The 9294-nt window shown below is 34.8% G+C and overlaps 1 protein-coding gene across 4 annotated transcripts in view; it reads left to right on the top strand.

Moving 5' to 3' along the window:
• The first annotated feature begins 8664 nt into the window (after positions 1 to 8664).
• The window catches only part of LOC107656849 (nucleobindin-2-like), an 11497-nt gene continuing 10867 nt past the window's right edge, over positions 8665 to 9294 (top strand). For 3 of the 4 annotated variants that reach the window (XM_016444798.1, XM_016444797.1, XM_016444796.1), the window contains exon 1: positions 8675 to 8842. The gene's annotated coding sequence lies outside the window, so the exon portion shown is untranslated. Of the gene's footprint in view, positions 8843 to 9294 lie in introns of all 4 variants that reach the window. The other variant, XM_016444799.1, reaches the window with a different exon arrangement.

Raw genomic sequence — 9294 nt, 5'->3', positions numbered from 1 at the left:
CGCAAGCTTGTGAATGAGAATCAAATCGAATCGTGAAATTTGTGTCAAAACCCAGCCCTACTGGTAACTTCAGTCCTTGACACTTCATTGACACTTCATTGACACTTGTCATGCCCAGGGGGATATGAGGGGGCCTACGGATGGGTGAAGGGACAGATGAGCAAATGGTTTTTCTCCCAGATCTTCCTGTCAGATTAGAAAGTTTGTTATGTTGCATGGCATCTGTTTTGTGTGAGTTCCTGACGTTTTGGATTCATGAGAAAATAATTTCATAGAGAAATAATTTCACTCCTTTCAAAACTACTTTGGATAAATTGATCCATTGAGTTGCCAATGTCACAAATGTCCTAAATCACACTTGCGAGGCATCTGCACCCCGACTATGATAGACTACATCCCTTGAGAGTTCCACAAAGAAACAATGTAATTTTTTACACATCATTAGGCTACCCAAAGCAAACCTCCTCAACAATAAACTGTTGCCCCACTGTCATTACTGTCTATTCTCAATTTCATCCCCCTCTGCGCAGGAGAGTGCACCCATTCCCTATGCATTTGAAAACAGATGGTGAGAGACAGATATTGATACAGTCATGCGAACTGACTCATCATGGAAGTAATTTATCTTAACTGAGAACGGAACCTTCCCGGGGTGAAAAATGACATTAATTTACTATATGATTAAGTGAACAACCGACTAAGGTAGAATGAAGATCAAGAGCCACGAATATGAGCCGTGAATATAATTTTTTTAAGAACGTTCTGTAATGTAGGCCACAGGGCCTGTTACAAATTTGCTTTCTACAATCACTCTTTTATAAGTTCCTCTAAAGTTCTGCCAACCTTGTCGTTCTCAGCAAAGTTCTCTGATAGAGCATTATAAAACTACATGTAGATTAAAAAGGAAACTTAATTAATTACAGTGCCTGCCAAGCTACATTCCCCATATGCAAGAATCACTCTGGTGTTTTATTAAATGTTGCAACTCAAAGCCTGTGCAAACGGTCAGTTGGACAGCCAGAAAAGTGCACAAGCAAATTGTACTGGGGCAATACTGGCAGTGCAGGAGAGACTCTAGAACATGGCCTTCCATTTACGAAGCCTGACCCTATTTTGTAAGCTGACTGGCTGTGTATGAAGGGAACGATGTGAGGTCGGTGTTGTTTTTGTATGGAATAATAATGAGCGGAGCTGTGGCCGCTACTGCTGATCCTGCATGTGCTTCCAGCATTTGGGAGGAACAATAATGAATAGAACACAGGTGTGTGTTCGTGTATGTATGTGGCCATGTCCACCGCCTTTACCTTGGCAAACGGTTTGAAATTGTTTTATTGTCCAGAATAATCAGGATTCACACCGTGACGCCGCAGGTCTGAAATCTATTTCTAGCAGCTAACAAATAACTAATGTGGAATAAAGCACAGCCAGACTGTTTAAGAGGCCTGACCCATTACGAGAGGACTTAATGCACATGCTCTCTCCGTCTCGCTCTTTTTCCTCCCACTGCTAACACTGCAGGTCTAATGTACCATGAGTCAAACGTTATAGTCAGTGCTCTAGGGCAGAAGAGCAGCAGCCCATTAAGAGATGAGGGGTGATCGAAAGCATAAAACACTGGACAATTTGTCGAAAGGACCAGACAATACACCAAGACAATGCTATGAGATTTCTCATCAGAAACGCACGCAATTGCTTTTTGTTAAATGGTGCTGAAATACTCATACAAACACAATACAATGTTGCAGCATGAGCAGAAAGGCAAAATTACGCTTGTCTCTTGTCTGACAAAGCCAACTGCCATTTGTCAAAAGGGTCCGACTATTCTCCTACCAATTTCCAAGTGAAATCACTCTTCAGCAAAGTGTCAAGGCGTATATTTGAAATGCACTGCGGTCCTTTCCTAGAGAGCAGCATTCCAAGTCACTTGAATTGTATTTGAAAGCCAAGTGCTATATTTGAACAGTGACACTTCAAAAGCTTCTCTGTTTTATTGTAAGACACCAGATCTTTTGGGAGAGTCTTTGATATTCTCATTGAAGCTGTATAGACACCCCTCTTGGCTCCAGATGGTGAATTTTAAGGTAACTTGGAGGCAATGACGTGAGTGAGACTTCAATTAATTTCCTTCATCCAATTATTTCAAGTCATGAAGAGTAAAGCTTAATTTAAAAGGTTGAATAAAAAAATCAAGTAGGCCTACATCTAAATATACTTTTGTAGGTTTTTTACATATTGAGGTTTTCCAGTTCATTCAACATGATAAGGCCTTGGGAATCAAACACAAGATCATGGGTTCAATTCCCAGTGAATGAATTAACTGATCAAAGCACACCTTAATGCAATTATATAAAACATTTATATTAAAACGAATTGGGTGAACCAATGATTCACTGGCCTATACAGCCATTTATTTCATTCCTGAATGAAACTAATCGAGTGAATGAATGACTCAATGACTCACTCATTAAGACACTGACTGTCACCTGCTGGAAGTTTTATTTTCTTATTTAGAGTATCATTTCATTAAAAAAAAGAATTCAGCATTTCCATATTAATAAAAAATATGAAAATATAAATCCATATTTTAGTTCACCCAAAAATTAAAAATTAAAAATTTCTTTCTAACGCTACTTTTTGTAAAGTCTGTTTGATGCGTTTCTCATTTAACACAATAATGGCTTAAAATTATTTATTGGGGCTAATTTCTAAGATTTGCTGTGATATTAATTTGGGATTCATTTGATTAATTAATCTCCTCATCGTGTAAGTAATTAGATTAAAAACGTTAATCAGTTGACAACCCTGGTTATTACAAATCAAATCAATTTTTCTATTTGAATATATTTTTAAATAATTTATTCCTGTTATGGCGAAGCTGAATTTTCAACAGCCATTACTCCAGACTTCAGTGTCACGTGATTATTCAGGTTTCAGTTTGATGAATAGAGAGTTTAAAAGAACAACATTTATTTAAAATTAAAATCTTTTGTAACATTATAAATGTCTAATAATTGTCACTTGTGATCAATTGCAATAAAGTATTAAAAAAAAACTGACCCCAAACTTTTAACAACATTTAACAAGAACATGTAAATCTATACAATTTTGTTAAATCTTAATGCTACTGTCACGATGCACACACACGAGGGACGAGGAGACGCTGGAGAATATGCTGACAAGACTTTATTTACAGGAACCAAGGGAGACGAACTCAGGAAGACGTTTACACGAAGACGTTCACAGCGGACAGAGAACTAGGGACTGGGAACACTTTAAATACACACAGGAGGAGGGGATGATGAGACACACCTGGGATCAATGAACCATCATGGGGAACACCTGGGACAAATTAAACATGGGAAAGGAACACCTGGGGAGCAGGACACAGACAAAACATGGAACAGAGTCTGACAGCTACAGCTCGTCGTTGTCCATGTTTTAGTGTTTTTATGCACATTCTCAACAGAACTTACACGTTCTGACACATACAGTTCACTTGTGTATTTTTATCTTTTCGAACTGATGCAAGCTGTAATGTTACTTTTATGTTGTGTATATATCTGATTAATCTCATTTAAATGCTAGCAAAGCCTTTCAGCTTACCCGTTTTCATGGTATGTTTACTATTTATTGCCAGATTTTTCCACCTCATGCTGATCAAGCCGTCCAAATGAGAGAGGATACACAGTAGCCTACAATCAATTACCTCAAATAGTCAATCATGGGTTGGCACAAACTGAAGCAGCAGCATCCACTGTGGCTCTTTGTATATTGAGTTTGACTTGTTTGAGGTATTGCTTGGGAAAGCAAAAGTGGTTTACTTTAAAGGAACACCAAACAGAACGCCAAATGCATGATGGGAAACAGACCTGTTGGCACACAAAAGAAGTCCATTAAAGACAGAGACACCATTTAGCAGGAAGAGTTCTGCAGTGCTGGAAAATTTAGATGCTGAAAATTAACATCCTTAATTCTGTAAACAATAACAGACTTCTGACGCCTGTACTAATATTACACAGGCATTACACAACACTATACAGAGTAGCATTCATAAATCAAAAAGTATTGAAAAATAAATTTCCTTCAGAAACATACAAATATAAATACATATTGGGTGTAATGATACATCGATATGAATTGATGCATTGATCATATATATCTATATTTTTATATTTGAACTCTTGTTATTTCACTAGTGACCATTCTACTGTTTTATTAATATTTGATTTGAAAATTTAACAGCTTCGATTTTTTTAATTTTATTTATTTTTTGTTGTAGATGTCTCAATTGGGATATAGGATTTGCAATTTTCAGAAAGTTTAATTAAATGTTCGTGTTGCATTTACATTACATTACATTTACATTTAGTCATTTAGCCGACGCTTTTATCCAAAACGACTTACAAATGAGGACAATAAAAGCAGTCAAAACTAACAAAAGAGCAACACTATATAAGTGCAAATGACAAGTCTCGGTTAGCCTAATGCAGTACACGTAGCAAGGTGTATATATATATATATATATATTATACACACACACACAAACAAAGAAAAACAAATAGATAGAATAGAAAAAAATAGAAAGCTAGTTTTTGTTTTTTGTTGTTTTTTTTAAATAAAGATAAATATAGATACAGTAGAATTAAAATAGAATAGAAAGTGTTAGAGTTAGAGGGTCAGGTTTCTAGCTGTTTTTGAAGGAGTTATGGTTGATGAGCCTAACTGGATGGTGAAATTTTGATAAAGTGATGGGTTTGTTGAAACCACAAGCAGTTCTGTCTTAGCCAGGTTGAGTTGAAGGTGATGGTCCGTCATCCAACAAGAAATGTCTGTCAACTACAAATGTGTTGCATTTGTAAGTTAATAAAAATATAAATGTTTGTGCAAAATAGGCACATAATATCGTAATATCAATCACAGGCCCCTGAATCCAATCACATCGCAAAACTGTTTTCAACACTGATAATAATACGAACCATTAATAATAATGAGCATCAATAATAATTTATAATAAAAACTGAGCACCAAATCACCACACCGGAATTATTTCTGAAGGGTCATATGACACTGTAGCTTTGCCATCACATGAATATTTTACAATAGTACTGTTTTTACTGTATATTTTTGGAATGTATTTGAATTAATTTAGCCTTGGTGAGCATAAGAGACTTTATCCAAAAAGGTTTTTATTTATGTTTTTTAAAAATGTTTTTAAAATGTTTTTTTTTTATCATAACTATTCCAAACTTTTTTTTTTTTTTTGGACTGTATTTCAAATAAATGCAGCTTTGGTGAGCATAAAATAAAATTATCCAAAAAGTTTTTTTTTTTTAAATCCTAACTATTCCAAACTTTTGGCTAGCAGCGTATACACTACCTTAGACACCCCTTCTATATCTTTTAGAGAAGCTTGTAGGGAAAAGCAACGTTTGTCACATCAACAAGTCAGAATTCATAAATCTTGCTCACAACAACACATTATACACACAAACACACACACACACACAGACATAAAGATGTACAGTCTCCTCTCAGGGCCTATAAATCATAGCCGAGCTGAAGCAGAACTCCTCCTCTATCCATCTGCATTGTGGAGTTCTTGCCGGCCGTTTGGCCCCACAGCCTTGTCAGCACTTCACACAGAGGTACTTCTGCGACTCCTCAGACCCACATGTATATATTAATTCCAATCACAAAGGCTTATGCCTTATTTATACGCCTGCACAGACTGCACCTTTAGCATCTGTGTGGGGTGTTTAGTGGTAAATTGCTACAGCCATGCAACATCACAGAGGCCGTCTAGTTATGGAAATATGAGTTGATTCCTGCACCTTGAAGCACTGGAGCAGTACTGCAGGGATATGCCACACTTTTGATCTTCGGTGTATAGTACAGAAACTTAGAACTTCCCACTAAACTCCCACTACTTTTGCTCTTTGGTTCAAAATGTTTTACAGGCCTTATTCTATTCATTCATAATACTGTATATATCTGAATTGCTGAATTGTCACTACTGAACAATGAATACAATAGGGCTCAAAAATTTGAGACCACATAAAAATCTGTAAATCATAATCTAATTTAAAACTGGAAATAAACTAAGTTTTAGGATTTTGAACATTTGTAATAATGAGAAAATATTTCAAATTCTCCAATCAGCTTTTTACTCAAAATTGTTATACTGAAAAATGTATTATGTATATACTACCCTTCAAAAAATGTATAGTCAGATTTTTTAATGTTTTTGAAATATGTATCTCATGCTCACCAATACATTTCTTTGATCAAATTTATTTCATCAATAAATTTATTAAAATTATTGCAATTTAAATTGATTGTTTTCTATTTTTTTTTATATTTTAAAGTGTAATTTATAGCTGTGATGGCAAAGCTGGATTTTTAGCAGCCATTACTCCAGTCTTCAGTGTCACATAAATCGTTTTGAAAATGCAGATTTTGCAAAAAATGTCTTTTTTATAACAATGTAAAAGTCTTCACTGTAGCCATGCCAAAAAAATTAATTAATTTAAAAGTAGCCATTAATTAATTCAAACTGACCTCAACCACAAACTTTTGAAAAGTACTGTATGTATATATATATATATATATATATATATATTACATATATTTGTATTATATAGTATTTATGTTTGTATTATATTATATAAATGTATAATATAACAGAAGAATTGCAATAAGAATGTATATTATTTTTATATGTTTTTTATTATTTAAATATATTAAATTAGAAATATGCACAACAAAAGGATTTTCACTAGTGGACTTTATATTCTAGAATTCATTTTATTCATGTATTTCCAGACACACAAACAGCCAGTTTAATTATATTGCTCAAATGTCTTTGTTGTTTTGTAGATTAAATCTACGAAAAACCACCAGATGGCTCTATTGATCTATCTGTAGATAAGATTCTTTAAACAGCAGCTGTTTTCAGGAGGTTATGAGAACAACATATGCTCAGGGTTAGTCAAGGTGGGAACAAATAAGGATGGTGACACTGTGCTAGATGATGGCCAAATGCAGTATTACAGAAGCAGGACCTGAAATAATCTTTTGAAAATAATCTGACTTTTCTAAATGCACTTAATAAAGCTGATTTTCCTGACTATATTACCTTGGAAGTAACGCATTTAAAATAAATGAATTAATTAAATAACAACAAAAAGATCAGCAAAAGCCAAATGCATTATTTAAAAAATATATATATATATTACCCTAAATATGCCAAAAAAAAAAAAAAACAGCCTGCTTTTTCAACTAACCTATCAGGTCTTCTTCTTTAGCTGCTGGAAAGTTAGAAATGCTTAAATTACTTTTTGCACAAAAACAGGCAAACACAAAACTACTAGTCAAACAGAGTTTAAGACAAAAAATAAGAACAAATGCCAAACAATGAGCAAAGTCAAACAAAACAGAGGTGTAAGGGAGGAGGGAAGCAATAACAACAAAACAAACAGCAACCAATGCAAAACAACATTAGACTGTAAGCAAACTCAACCTTAGAGAAATAGTGGAAGTTGTCGTTCCTACGATGGAATATCCAATGCTATTTTGAGGTGTATGTACACAGATATAAAGACATCAAAATTAATTGATTACCTTCAAAAGAAAGAATGAAAGCCTTTGCTTTCAGTTACACAAACATTGACAAGCACTTGATACTGTATCTACTCATGTTTAGAAGAGGACTGCAGTATTTCATTGGTAGGCTTTAAGTGCCATCTAATGGCTAGACGTTGCAAATCATACGGATATAATTTATAGCAAACCCTCCCATTATTATATCTACTACAAGGATACAGCAGCAAAATGCAATGTAATCACTGTAAAAGCCACATTTATCTTATGTTGATTTGGTCTAGAATTGAGTGTAATATTGAGCTGTGTTTACGTTTTTTAACACCCAGAGCTGTAGTCTATTGTCTAATCTAGCTGTATGTCACATACAAATACACAAAGAAGAAAAAAACCTTGGTGGACTTCATTCCTTACTTCAAATGTTTACATTTCAAGACATTTAACAGGTGCATTCTCTTTTAATCTTAAATAGTTTCTGAGGGATACAGACATTTAATAGACTGGGAGGAGATGCAGTGAGTGAATAATCAAAATATGCGAGGAAAATATTGAAAACAGGGACGGAAAATGCACCAACTCACCATTTACTTGATACAAAGACTTACAAACTGTAAAATGAAAATTAAAAAAATGGTCTGAAATTGTCTTATTTGGGCCCTAAATTGCTAGGGGGGAAATAATTTTTAAGGTGGCCTACATTATGTTCTTACCACTGATCTATAAGCTCATTTAGCCTATATAGATTAGTGGTTCCTACCCTTTTTCTTTTTTTCCTAAACCAAATCTGTTGGTTCCAGTTTCAACATTCTGGAATGTAGCGTCATGACCCACCTTACAAACAAGTCAAGATTAAGTGATAACAGCTGTTGTGATAGTTTTGCTTTCTGTGGAGCACTGAAGAAACGTGAATGACGGTGACACTCGTGAACGCCACGTACCTCTTCTAACAAGCGTACTTGCCAAGTTACCATGGGAAACTTTGACAGACAGATTGCATGTTCAATGACAGAGCAACGCGAAAAGAAATAAAAGGCGGAAGCGCGATGGTTTCTCCAATCACCAGAGCGAGGGGCGTGGCTACACGTCTCAGCAGCCGGGGTTTACGTTAAGGAACTGTGTTTAGCACACTTCAGGTAAAACAAGTTGCAAATGAGCTGTCAGAGCGATTATATATGTGGCGCTTGATCGAGGCGAAAACAGCAACATCGGGTTTATAAATACAACTCTCAGGGGATCTTTTAGGGTAGGTGTTCACCTGTTGCTCCTTATAATGTCAGCTGCTGTGCTGTTTTACTACTGATGATGCTTAAAGACACGAATGGTGGAGTAATAACGTTATAGATTTGTGTTCATAGAAAGAAAGAAATTAAGAAAATAAAGTCATTTAGTACATAATGTATTGTACATTGTCGATATGATTTCAGTCTGAACACATCATTTGGATTTGTTTACTCATAATTTTTGAAAATATTGTCTTCGTTGTGACAGACGGGGATTGACAAGTTTTATCTTACACGTGCTAGTGACGTCACGCGTTGGTTGTAAGAAGTTCCCTTTAAAAACAAATACCCATAATTTGTACTTGTATTTTAGTTTGTATTAAATGTTATCTAGGACTATAAATATAGATAGATAGATAGATAGATAGATAGTTATTTTGATTCTAATAGCAATAATAATAATAATAATTTTATA

The sequence above is a fragment of the Sinocyclocheilus anshuiensis genome, unplaced genomic scaffold, assembly GCF_001515605.1.
Source record: "Sinocyclocheilus anshuiensis isolate Anshui unplaced genomic scaffold, SAMN03320099.WGS_v1.1 scaffold2069, whole genome shotgun sequence".
NCBI classification, from domain to species: domain Eukaryota; kingdom Metazoa; phylum Chordata; class Actinopteri; order Cypriniformes; family Cyprinidae; genus Sinocyclocheilus; species Sinocyclocheilus anshuiensis.
The sequence above is the reverse complement of the archived record's forward strand: the minus strand, read 5'-3'. Positions and strand labels throughout refer to the sequence as shown.